The following is a 14,374-nucleotide window of genomic DNA, read 5'->3' on the forward strand; positions in this document are numbered from 1 at the left end:
TACTCTGAGTCCATCATCTATCAAGAGGTAGATAACATTTCATCATGGATTCCTTTGGAATCATGATTCTATATTGCACTGATCAGAGTTGTTAATATTCAAAATTGTTTGTTTTTTTCAATAGTACTCTCACTGTATAAAACACTTGGTTCTGCTCACTTCACTCTGCATGATTCACATAAACCTTCCTAGGTTTATCTGAAACCATCCCCTTCAACATTTCTTATAATAGGACATTCCATCATTATTTTAAATTGTAACATTCTCAGTCATTTCCAAATTGATGGGCACACCTTCAATTTCTAATTCTTTACCACCACCAAGAGAGCTGTTATGAATATTTTTGGGTCTCTTTAAAGTTTGTTTTGTTTTGAACTACTATTTCCCTTAACTTATATTCTCTCACCTATGCAAATTTTTAGTATTTGTTTTTAAATTTTTCTTTCCCTTATCCCACTCACAATTAAGTAACCATTTGTGGTTATGCAAAACATTTCCATATAAGTCAAGTTGTGAAAAAAAATCCACAGCTCTCTCACCCTAATGAAAATTAAAACTCTCAAAAAATTAAGTTTAAAAAAAAGAGCGATAAAGAGAAAAAGAATGCTTCAATCTGAATTCAGACACAATCAGTTGTTTCTCTCAATATGGATAGGATTTTTCATCATAAATCCCTCAAAGTAGTACTATGTGGATGATTGTGCTACTGAGAATAGCAAAGTCATTTATAGATGGTCAATCCAGAACACTGCTCTTACTTTGTATACAATACATTTTACTTTGCTTAAGTTCATGGAGGATTTTCCAGGGTTTTTTTTTTTTTTTTTCTGAGAGCATCCATAGAATTTATTCATAGACTAATTATATTCCATCACAACACATACTTCAGTTTATTGAGCCATTCCCTAATTGATGGGCATCCCCTCAATTTCCAATTTTTTTTTGCCTTGAGACTGCTATGAATATTTTTGTACATATAGGTCATTTCCTTTTTTAAAAATTTTGAATCTCTTTTGGTATTCTTAAGGATATGCATGAATTTATAGTCCTTAGGGTACAGATCATATATTTTGATATTTATCAAGTGGAGCATGGCTCTTATTTTTTTTAAATATTTGACTCATTTTAATATTACATATTGGGGGAGCAGAGCCAAGATGGTAGAGAGGACACACAGGTCTATCTAAGCTCTCCTTTATCCTCACATAACTTTTTTTATGAAACAGCCTCAGAATTAGTGCTTAATTGTCAAAAAGTCTGTTTTTGCTCATGGAAGGAGACCATAACTCAGGCACAACATCATAGGCAGTGAGAGCCAGTGAAAGAGCTCACATTGAGCAGCCCTGAGGGGGGCAGGGTATAGTCTTTGCTAGTGGAAAATTTGTGGGGAGAACTTTATCATAGTATCGACTACTCTGCTCCGGCAGCAAACCAGTGGATCAGTGGAGAGGTGATAAACACAGGGGATAAAGATTGTAACTCCAAAGGCTAGAATTTCTTGGGGCTGGCCACACCTACCCAGCACCAGGAGGGATTCAGCCCTTTCTCAGAGTGTAACTGCTGACCCCAGCACAGATGCTAATCCCAGTGCAGACACTAATCTCAGTGCAGATGCTGATCCCAGCATAGCCATTGCTGTCCCACTGCTGCTTCACTGCTACTTCCTGTGGTCTGTTGAGGACCTTCCCCAAAAGTAGACTGCAGGGTTTTATTATTATTTTTTTTTTGTCAAAATGAGTAAAAAGGCAAAGTGGGCTCTAAGTATAGATAGCTTCTATACTGAAAGAGAGCAGACTTCAAACCCTGAGGAGACTAAAAGCAGATTGTCTCCAGATGAAGCCCCAAATGGTGATACAACCTGGTTCCCATCACACAAGGCTCTCATAGAAGAAATTAAAAAGGCTTTCACAAGAGAGCTAAAAGAAAAATGGGGAAAGGAAAGGGAACCTTTGCAAGAGGGTCTGGATAAGGCATCCTACTCATTAAAAGATAGAGTGAATAGAGAAATGAACTCCCTGAGAAACAGAATTAGTGAATTGGAAAAAGAAAATAGTTCTCTAAAAAGTAAAATTGGCGAAATGGAAAAAAATTCCATAGAACAAAATAGCTCAATTAAAAAAAGTAAATGAAGAAAATAATTCATTAAAAATCAGAATTGAACAAATGGAAATGAATGACTCAAGGAGACACCAAGAATCAGTCAAGCAAAACCAAAAAAATGAAAAAATAGAAAAAATTGTTAAATAACTACTTGGGAAAAAAACAGATTTGGAAAATAGATCTAGGAGAAATAATCTAAGGATTATTGGAATTCCTGAAAATCATGATAAAAAAAGAGCTTAGACACTATTTTTCAGGAAATCATCAAAGAGAACTGCCTAGATATTATAGAAACAGAACGTAAAATAGACATTGAAAGAATTCATTGATCATCTACTGAAAGAGATCCCCAAATCAAACCTCCAAGAAATATTGTGGCTAAATTCCAGAACTATCAAACCAAGGAAAAAATACCACAAGCACCTAGAAATAAAGAATTCAAATACAGAGGAGCCACAATAAGGATTACTTAGGATCTAGCAGCATCCACATTAAAGGATCAAAGGGCCTGCCATCTGATATTCCAAAAGGCTAAGGAACTTGGTATGCAGGCAAGAATAACTTACCCAGACAAAATGAGCATTTTCTTCCAGGGAAGAAGATGTACATTCAATGAAATAGGTGAATTCCATCTATTTCTGATGAAAAAAATGGAACTAAACAAAAAATTTGACTTCTAAATATAGAACTCAAAAGAAACATAAAAAGATAAAAAGAAATCTTGAGAACTATATTTCTGTTATGAGTATACATAAAGAATACATGTATAAGGTTAGTTGTACACTATTTCAAAGTTCAATTCTTTTTGTACAGCAAATAATTGCATGTACATGTATACATATATTGTATTTAACTTATACTTTAACATATTTAACATGTATTGGTCAACCTGCCATCTGGGGGAGGGGGTGGAGGGAAGGAGGGGAAAAATTGGAACAAAAGGTTTGCAAATGTCTGTTAGAATCCTTACAAAGTGATGTCAGTTGCCTAATTTAGCATGGCACTTAGCAAATTCTCTAGTTCACTAATGTATTTAAGTACTCAATGGAGTCAACACTTTTGGGAAATTCACAAGTCAGTATTCAGTATGAGATTCACAAGTAAGAAACCCATAATCCCATTCTCAGCTCCCATAATCCCACTCTCTCTGAGGAGGAGTCAACCTTTGAGAGATTATATAAGAAGCTGACAGAGACTCAGTCGGGAATTCAGTTGAAAAGATTCAGAGTAGAGGAGCATCAGTTCAGAAGAAGCCCACTCTTGGAGGCGGAGCCAGATTCATTCATCCCATCTCACACCACCGTGGTGGCAGGCTCTCCTCTTTCGCTTCTCCACTGAAAGATAAGCCTCTAAGAAAGCTAACCGGACCCAAGGAAAGAGACAAGACTTGGAAGGAGAAAATAAACGTTTGGATCTTAACACCTAACTGCATTTGGAGTAATTATTACTCTGAACCGAAACTAAGGCTGCCTCCAGAAAAACCTCCCCAAGAAACCTGCTCCCAGAGAGAACCATCATATATTAGAGAACACCACATTTTGGCACCCTGAATGTGGGACTGACAGGCCCCTCAATGGATTTTAGTGGAAAAGCCTCCGATCCTGATCTCAGTGGAAAAACCTCTGACCCTGATTCCAGGGGGAAGTCCCCTCAACCCAGAAATTAAGGTGAGTACAAGAAAGAAATTTTGTTAAAAAAATTAAAGTAGAATTTCAGCTAAGATGGGACCGATGTTTAGAAAACAGCCTTCCGTTTCTGTTCAAGGAAAATGGTTAGAGAGCATTGTCAAAATTGTGAAAAGCCAAGGTTTGATTATAATTTTGCAGCAGATCACTGAACTTTTAGAAACTGTAAAGCACATATGTCCTTGGTTCTCTATGGAAAAAGAATTGTATCTAGAGGAGTGGAAATTAGTAGGAGAGGATCTTTGTTAATTCTATAATAAAAATGGATCTGACTCAATTTCCAAAGACATACTTAATACATATAATTTAATACAACTGGCTTTAGGAAATTTTATAAGTGTTAAAATAAGGAAAAAGAAGAAAGAGCAGGAGGGGGGAGGTGCCAACTAAACTAGGTGAAAAGGAGGAAGAATCAGATAAGAATGGAGTTAAGTACAACTTGGAGTGTGATACTTCACAGTGGGAGAAATAAGATCATTTCTCATCTCATGACTCTCCCCCCTCAATTAACCCTTCATGGGTAGAGGGAGAAGGAAGAGGGAGAGAGGCAGTGATGCAATCAGAACCACTTATTAAGGAGCCTGTGACAAGATTAGAAAAAGCATTGATTAAGGCAAAAAATGAAGGAGAAGATATACTGATTTTATAAATGCATATCCTGTGATTGAAGAGCTTGACCCTTCAGGTCAAAAGGGAGAAGATATACTCCTTTCAATTTGGAAAAAATTAAAGATTTGAAAAAGGGTTGCACTCTTTATGGGGCTACATCCTCTTATGTTAAGATGTTACTAGATAATTTGTCTTATGAAATCTTAACCCCGAATGATTGGAAATCCATAGATAGAACATGTTTACAATCAGGACAAAATTTGTTGTGGCTTTCAGAGTTTCATGAATTATGTAGGATTCAAGCTCAATGCAATAGGGAAACAGGAGCTAATGTACAAATTGCTTTTGACCAACCAGCTGTGAAGGTCAGTATGGAGAGAATTCAGAATAGATTTATTATCTCATACCAGTGTATGAGCAAATTTCTAAGGCTGCAATAAAAGCTTGGAGTTCGCTCCCTGGACAGAAAGATGGATGTAAAGCCTTCACAAAAATAGAGTAAGGTCCCAATGAACCTTTTGCAGATTTTGTGGGACGTTTGCAAACAGCTGTAATAAGAACCATTGGAGATAATGCAGCTACAGAAATAATGACCAGACATCTGGCTAAGGAAAATGCCAATGAGGTTTGCAAAAGAATTATATGGGGACTAGACAAAGATGCTCCTTTAGAGGAGATCATAAGGCGTTGTGCTACAGTGGGCACAAATGCTTATTATGTACAAACTATGATGAACATGGAAAGACAGGGTCCCTCTTGGCAAGGGAATTCTAGAGAAACTCGTCGATGTTTTCAGTGTGGAAAAATTGGACATTTGAGAACCCAATGTAGATATAGATAGAGACAGAGTGAGAGGACAGAGTGAGAGAATAAAATCCAAAACCCCATGTCCAAAATGCAACCAAGGCTTTCACTGGGCCTCAGAATGACCCAGAGAAATGAGGCAGAGCCCAATTCCAAGATATCACTCAAAAGACAGGTGGAGCATGATGGCAGCTGAGGTTACACCCAGAGAGTCTTTAGAAGGTCAGGACTCTGATGTGATCAATCAGCTTAAAAATAGTTAGATAGCAGAAAGTGTGATCAACCAATAGAAAAGCAATCAGGATTGCAGTTGAGGAGAATACAGGATTTTTAACCCAACAGGGCAGTGTCCAGGGCAAATAGCTCCAATATAATCGCCAGGTGATGTGGAGAAATCCAGAAAGTGGTTAATGGAAGGGACCAGATAGGTTCACTGCTTGGGGAAGAGGGTTTGTTTGTATCTCTACAAGTGGAGAAGAAATCAGATGGGTGCCAATTAACCGTATTCGCCTTGTCCATCAGAGAGAGACAGAAAGAGAGAAAAGCCTCAAAACAAAGGAGAAGATTTAAGAAACATCTGACACTGAAAGAGTATGGCTGACAATGAGACTGTTAGAAGAACTTTATCTTCAGGAACCATTGGATTCTCTAACACAAGATGAGACTGTTTGATGAGACTATTGCAGTACTTCAAAGCTTGCAGAAATTATTGGATTCCAGGCACATGAACTAATGGACAATGGATTCCTTTTGGACTATTTCTAGGACTTATGGACATGTATAAATTCTCATGTTGATTCATGTTATTTGTTACATTACTACTAGGCTGTGTTATATTGCTATGTGCTTATATCATTATGTGTAATATCTCCCATATTGATGAGTATAATGCCTCTCCTATTGATGGATTTATGTATACCTGTTTCAAGTGAGCCCCTTCAGAAACCCGCTAATCTAACTTCTTTGGTGTTTTCAACTCCCTTCCTGAGATGTCAGGGAGGGTGTGACAACCTTCTTTTTATGATGTTTTCATTTCTTTTTTGAGTAGTCTGGGAAGGCATGATCACCTTCTTTTTGGGATTCTCACCTCCTTGAGAAATCAGGAAGGTCATGACCACGTTATGTTCCAAAACAAAAGAAAGCAGGAGATGGCTTGTAAGGATTCTAACAATTGCCAATGCTGAAAAATTACCCATGCATATATCTTGTAAATAAAAACTTATAATAATAATAAAAAAATACATGTATAATTTGGTTTTACTGTTATAATATAAAAAGAAGCTAGAGATGGAAAGAAAATTTTACCATAAAAAGGGAAAAATGGAGGTAATACTCTCATGAAGAGGCAAAGGATACCTATTATATCTGAGGGAAAGAAGGGAGGGGGGATGAACATAGTGTGAATCTTATTCTCATCAGAACAGGCTCAAAGAGAAAATATTAGACATTAGATTTACAGAGAAATTTCTCCCACCTCATTGAAAAATGGGAGGTAAAAAGCAAAAAGGGAAGGAATAAGCGAAATAGAAGGGAATACAGAAATTGTAAGGGAAAAGTTTAAGGAAAGGGGAGGGACTCTCATGGTGGGGAATCCTAAAGAGGGAAAGCTGCATGAGGCAAATGGTACTCACAAGTTTAATACTGGGGAGGGGGTAAAGGGGGTAAAGAAAGAGAAAAGCACAATCTGGGGTTAACAAGATGGCAGGAGGCAAACTCCCCCATAAAGTAGAGGTGGATAGCAGATGGGATTAAAAGTCAAAATCCTATAATATGTTGTTGACAGGAAACACACTTGAAGTAGGTAGATACATACAGAGTAAAGGTAAAAGGCTGGAGCAGAATCTACTATGCTTCAGGTGAAGCCAAAAAAGCAGGGGTAGCCATCCTGATCTCAAATCAAGCAAAAGCAAAAACTGATCTAATGAAAAGAAATAAGGAAGGGCATTAAATCTTGCTAAAGGGTAGCATAGACAATGAAACAATATCAATATTAAACACATATGCATCAAGTGGTATAGCATCTAAATTTTGAAAGGAGAAGTTAAGAGAGCTGCAAGAAGAAATAGACAGCAAAACTATAACAGTGAGAGAACTTACACTCTCAGAATTAGATAAATCAAACAACAAATTAAATAAGAAAGAAGTTAAAGAGATAAATAGAACACTAGAAAAATTAGGTATGATAGATCTTTGGAGAAAACTAAATGGAGACAGAAAGGAGTACACTTTCTTTTCAGCAGTTTATGGAACCTATACAAAAACCGACCATATATTAGGACATAAAGACCTCAAATTCAAATGCAGAAAGGCAGAAATAGTAAATGCATCCTTTTCAGATCACAATGCAATAAAAATTACATTTAATAAAAAGCCAGGGGAAAATAGACCAAAAAATAATTGGAAACTAAATAATCTCACCCTAAAGAATGATTGGGTGAAACAGCAAATCATAGACACAATTAATAATTTCACCCAAGAGAATGATAATATTGAGACATCATACCAAAATGTGTAGGATGCAGCCAAAGCGATAATAAGGGGAAATTTAATATCTCTAGAGGACTATTTGCATAAAATAGAGAAAGAAAAAAATCAATGAATTAAGCTTGCAACTAAAAAAGCTAGAAAAAGAGCAAATTAAAAACCCCTAGTCAAACACTAAACTTGAAATTGTAAAAATAAAAGGAGAGATTAATAAAATTGAAAGTAAAAAAAAATTATTGAATTAATAAATAAAACAAAGAGTTGGTTCTATGAAAAAAAAAATAGATAAACCCTGTGATGAATTTGATTAAAAAAGGGAAAAAGGAAAACCAAATTGTTAATCTCAAAAATGAAAGGGGAGAACCTGCCACTAATGAAGAGGAAATTAGAGCAATAATTAGGAGTTACTTTGCCCAACTTTATGCCAACAAATTTGATAACTTAAATGAAATGGATGAATATCTTCAAAAATAGAGCTTCCCAGATTAACAGAGGAAATTAGTTAAACAGTCCCATTTTAAAAAAAAGAAATAGAACAAGCTATTAATCAACTCCCTAAGAAAAAATCCCCAGAACCAGATGGATCTACATGTGAATTCTACCAAACATTTAAAGAATAATTAACTCCAATGCTATATAAACTATTTGAAAAAATAGGGATTGAAGGAGTCCTATCAAATTCCTTTTATGACACAGACATGGTACTGATATCTAAATCAGGTAGGAAGAAAACAGAGAAAGAAAATTATAGATCTATCTCCCTAATGAACATTAATGCAAAAATCTTAAATAAAATACTAGCAAAAATATTATAGAAAATCATCTCCAGGATAATATATCATGACCAAGTACTTATACCAGAAATGCAGGACTGATTCAATATTAGGAAAACTATCAACATAATTGACTATATCAATAAACAAATTAACAAAAATCATATGATCATCCCAATAGATGCAGAAAAAGCATTTGATAAAATCCAACACCTATTTCTATTAAAAACACTAGAGAGTATAGGAATAAATGGACTTTTCCTTAAAATAGTCAGTAGCATCTATTTAAAACCATCAGCAAGCATCATTTGTAATGGTGACAAACTGGAACCATTCCCAATAAGATCAGGAGTGAAACAAGGTTGCCCATTATCACTATTACTATTCAATATTATATTAGAAATGCTAGCTTTGGCAATAAGAGTCAAGAAAGAGATGAAAGGAATTAGATTAGATAATGAGGAAACCAAATTATCACTCTTTGCAGATGATATGATGGTATACTTAGAGAACCCCATAAATTCTACTAAAAAGCTATTAGAAATAATCCACAACTTTAGCAAAGTTGCAAGATATAAAATAAATCCACATAAATCCTTAGCATTTTTATACATCACTAACAAAATCCAATAGCAAGAGATACAAAAAGAAATTCCATTTAAAATAATTGTCAATAGTATAAAATATTTGGGAATCTATCTGCCAAAGGAAAGTCAGGAACTATATGAGTAAAACTACAAACACTTTCCACACAAATAAAGTCATATCTAAACAACTGGAAAAATATTAAGTGCTCTTGGATAGGTCGAGCAAATAGAATAAAAATGACAATACTACCAAACTAATCTATTTATTTAGTGCTATACCAATCAGACTTCCAAGAAATTGTTTTAATGACCTAGAAAAAATAACAACAAAATTTATATGGAAGAACAAAAGGTCAAGAATTTCAAGGGAAATAATGAAAAAAAAATCAAATGAAGGTGTCCTAGCTGTACCTAATCTAAAACTATATTACAAAGCAGTGGTCACCAAAACCATTTGATATTGGCTAGGAAATTGACTTGATTGATAAGTGGAATAGGTTAGGTTCACAGGACAAAATAGTCAATAACAATAGCAATTTAGTGTTTGACAAACCAAAAGACCCCAACTTTTGGGATAAAAATTTACTATTTCACAAAAACTGCTGGGAAAATTGGAAATTAGTGTGGCAGAAACTAGGTATGGATCCACACTTAACACTATACACCAAGATAAGATCAAAATGGGTTCATGATTTAGGCATAAAGAATGAGATTATAAATAAATTAGAAGAACATAGGATAGCTTACCCCTCAGACTTGTGGAGGAGGAAGGAATTTGTGACCAAAGAAGAACTAGAGATAATTATTGATCATAAAATAGAAAATTTTGATTATATCAAGTTAAAAAGCTTTTATACAAACAAAACTAATTCAGACAAGATTACAAGGGAAGCAATAAACTGGGAAAACATTTTTAAATTCAAAGGTTCTAATAAAGGCCTCATTTCTAAAATATATAGAGAATTGACTCAAATTTATAAGAATTCCACTGTTAAATGGTCAAAGGATATGAACAGAAAATTTTCAGATGAAGAAATTTAAACTATTTCTACTCATATGAAAAGGTGTTCCAAATTATTTTTGATCAGGGAAATGCAAATTAAGACAACTCTGAGATACCACTGCATACCTCTCAGATTGGCTAAGATGACAGGAAAAGATAATGATGAATGTTGGAGAGGATGTGGGAAAACTTGGACACTGATGCATTGTTGGTGGAGTTGTGAATGGATCCATTCTGGAGAGCAATTTGGAACTATACTCAAAAAGTTATCAAACTGTGCATACCCTTTGATCCAGCAGTGTTTCTACTGGGCTTATATCCCAAAGAGATATTAAAGAAGGGAAAGGAAATTGTTTGTGCAAAAATGTTTGTGGCAGCCTTTTTCATAGTGGCTAGAAACTGGAAATTGAATGGATACCCATCAATTGGAGATTGGCTGAGTAAATTATGGTATATGAATGTTATGGAATATTATTGTTCTGTAAGAAATGACCAGCAGGATGAATACAGAGAGGCTTGGAGAGACTACATGAACTGAAGCTAAGTGAAATGAGAGAAACAGGAGATCATTATACACTTCAACAACAATACTATATGAGGATCAATTCTGATGGAAGTGGCTATCCTTGGCAATGAGAGGATCCAATTCAGTTCCAATTGATCAGTGATGAACAGAACCATCTACACTCAGCGAAAGAACACTGGGAAACAAGTGTGGACTGCTTGCATTTTTGTTTTTCTTCCTTTATTTTTACCTTTCTAAAAACATATTTTATATATTTTATATATTTTATATATTTATATAAAATGTTATAAAAACACTTTTATAAAAAAGGTTATTTTTATCTTTATAAATCCGATTTTTCTTGTGCAACAAGAGAACTGTATAAATATGTACACATATATTGTACTTAAGATATACTTTAATACGTTTAACATGTATGAGACTGCCTGCCATTTAGGGGAGGGAATGGAGGGAAGGAAGGGAAAAGTTGGAACAGAAGTGTTTGCAAGGGTCAATGTTGAATTACCCATGCATATGTTGTCAATAAAAGGCCATAATAAACAAATAAATGAATACAAAAGAAAAATGTAATGACTTAGGCAGTACTGAAAATTGAGATAATCAGGAAAGACCTTTTCAAGTAAGTGGTACTTGAACTAAGCTTTAAATGTTTTAGGACTTCCAAGAGGCTAAGGAAAGGAGGCATAGGATTTAAAAATTGTTGAACTATTTACAGCCTCACCAACATTAGCATGTTATAATTCATTACATTCATTGTTGCCTTTGTCAATTTTCTGGGTGTGAGATAAAATTTCAATTGTTTTATTTTATACTTTCTTAATATTATTGATTTGAAGCAAGTTTTTAAATGGTTATTGATAGTTTGATACTGCTTTTGAAAGCTGCTTTTGGTCTCATACATTCAAGAAAATTTCCTATATATATCATGGACACTAGATTTTTATTTCAGATATTTTTGGCTAAAAATCTCCCCTCCCCCCAAAATTGATGATTTCCCTTCTTATCCCAGCTTCATTGATTTTGTTCTAGCAAAAATTTTAAAATCTGATGTAGTATCCTTAGTGGTAGGTATGAAAGGAACCTCTTTCCATGCTTTCATTTTTAAATAATGCAATTTTTTGGTGGTTGCTGTTGAACAATCATTAGTTATACATGGTGCAACTGCTGGCCTAAACCTAGTTGTACTATACTACTTTAAGTAGTATTCTTCTCATCAGTACTTGTTTAAGTAATCTATCTCACTGATCTAGTTTTCTATTTTTTAATGACTACAACTGGATTTAATTATTATTGTTTACAATGAGAGGATCCAAATCAGTTCCAATTGATCTGTAATGAACAGAACCAGCTACATCCAGAGAAAGAACACTGGAAAATGAGTACGGACTACAACATAACATTTCCACGCTTTTTGTTAATGTTTGCTTGCATTTTTGTTTTTTTCTTCTCAGGTTATTTTTACTTTTTTTCTAAATCTGATCTTTCCTGTGCAACAAGATAACTGTATGAAATGTATACATATATTGTATTTAACATATACTTTAACATATTTAACATGTATGGGACTACCTGCCATCTAGGGGAAGAGGTAGGGGGAAGGAGAGGAAAAGTTGGAATAGGAGGTTTTGCAAGGGTCATTGTTGAAAAACAGCCCATGCATATGTTTTGTATATAAAAAGCTATAATAAAAAATAAAATTAAAAAAAGAAAAACATCATTACTGTTTACAATATAATTTTATTTTAGAAATGGTATGTTCTTATAATTTCTCCTTTATTCACTATTTCCCTTAAGATTCTTTTGTTCTTCTGTATGAATTTTATTATTACTTTGTGCTGTTCTGTAAAGTTGTAGCATGAAACCTGTAAATTAATTTAGGTAATAATGCCACTTTTATTATAATGATGGAGCACAAACATGAGTTCATGAATTATGATTATCATTCCAGTTACTTGCTTTCCTTTCATTTTGACATGAAGGTTCTTTTGTATTTCTAGTAATATAGTTTGAGTTGTGTCTCAATAAATCTGCTTCCAGAGATCTTGTAGTTTTTATTATTTTGAATGGGATTTCTCTTTTTATCATTTGATGATTTTTATTTTTGTATTATTTTAGTGCTTGTGGTATTATTGGACTTTTTTTTATCCTACTATTTAGTGAAGCTATTAATTATCTCATTTATTTTCTTCATGGATTCTCTGGGGTTTTCTAAGAAAATCATTATGCTATCTGTAAACAGAGATATTTTTCTTTCCAATTTGCACACATTTAAGCCTTTGATTTCCTTATTTTGCCATTGCTTTTGCAAATGTGAAAAACTATATCAAGTAATGAAGTGGAGACAGGCTATTGTTGCAAAAGTTTTCTGTATTCCTCCATATATATATATATATATGTTACTTATTGACTCATGGATTCATTAACTGGACTCATGGATTCATCTGGTTCATTATAATTTTCAGAGAGTCTGTTGCTTCAGCAAAGTTTTATATTTCTTGTGTCAAGTCATTACTTCCTTTTTCAATTCCTTCTTCCACACCTCTCATTTCTTTTCCATCTTTTTCTCTAGTGTTATTATTTCATTTTTAACAAAAATTTAATCTATTAAAAATCTCTTACTTCATCTCTTGCAGGAATACAATATGAATTTGACCCATGCCAAATTTTTCTTTGAGACATTGCTTATAAATATTTTAGAGGCATTCTTTTTCTGACTTTGTATGTTGAGCATTATAAACCAGCAAAGTTTTCAGCTAGCTTTATGGTGGGATTTTTTTTTTTTGTTTGGTCAATTTTTCTATTCTACTTCCTGACTAAAGACTGTATTAGGTGAGTCTCTGCCCTTTTAGAGAGAATGTCTGGGTTGATTTTGCTATTGGTTTCTTGAGGTATTCTAGGATAGTTCAGAATCCTGACTTGAATTCTGATTTGAGCAAACCTAACTGTGGTTTTACCCTATTTAGAGTTCTAGTAGTCTGGATTCTGCCACCATCAACCAGCTGAAAACTTTTCTGGTCCATAGTGAAAGAAGGGAACGCTTTTCTTTGTTCTTGGATTCATGCTATGATAATCAATCACAAGCATAAGTCTGGACCAGAGAGCAGAACTGAGACCTTGTTCTCTTCTCTTCCTGGGTTAAAAACCACACAGCTGCAACTTGATTCTGGATTTTGCTTCTTGTCTGGTACATAGCATAGTATTTTATCCAAGATAATGAGCAACAAAATTGTCAATTATTCTCTCTTCTTGTACCCTCCACAAGATTGGAACTCTTTTTGTGGGATTTGGAATTTCTTATTGCTATAGTGCATAGATTCCTGGTGCTGGAATTCTTTGTGTGGCCTTTCCTGGCTAGACCCCCATCGCCAGTGTCTATAGACCTCTTTGTCTATCTTCCTAAGCTGATCTAAGGTAGAAAAAAATGAGTTATCATTTTTTCCTCGATTTTCTAATTACAGCTCAGTTTCAGACTGAATTCAGAATTGGGAATGCTGTATGGGGGTGGGGGTGAAGGGAGTTCAGCTATACTGCCTCCTGATATTCTACCTCTTCTAGAATCTGCTTTCAATAAAGTTTCAGCTCTTTCTCCCTCTTAAACCATGGCAGTTTAAAAAAAGCATAGTTGCATAAATGAGATTTTACTTATCAAAAATAAATAATTCCTATATTATTACATAGATCATTCATAAATATATAGAAAGCTGCCTAAAACATTTATGAAGCAAATATAGTGTTAATTTTACAACCACTTAAAGATAACACTAAAAAAGAAAATAAAGACAAATTTCTCTGTTGAATAAATA

The 14,374-nt window shown here is 34.2% G+C and overlaps 1 protein-coding gene across 4 annotated transcripts in view; it reads right to left on the reverse strand.

Annotated features, from left to right (window-relative positions):
- The window catches only part of PARP4 (poly(ADP-ribose) polymerase family member 4), a 135,908-nt gene that overhangs the window by 39,367 nt on the left and 82,167 nt on the right, over positions 1-14,374 (reverse strand). The window lies entirely within an intron of this gene.

This window comes from Antechinus flavipes, chromosome 3 (assembly GCF_016432865.1).
Source record: "Antechinus flavipes isolate AdamAnt ecotype Samford, QLD, Australia chromosome 3, AdamAnt_v2, whole genome shotgun sequence".
Lineage (NCBI taxonomy): Eukaryota > Metazoa > Chordata > Mammalia > Dasyuromorphia > Dasyuridae > Antechinus > Antechinus flavipes.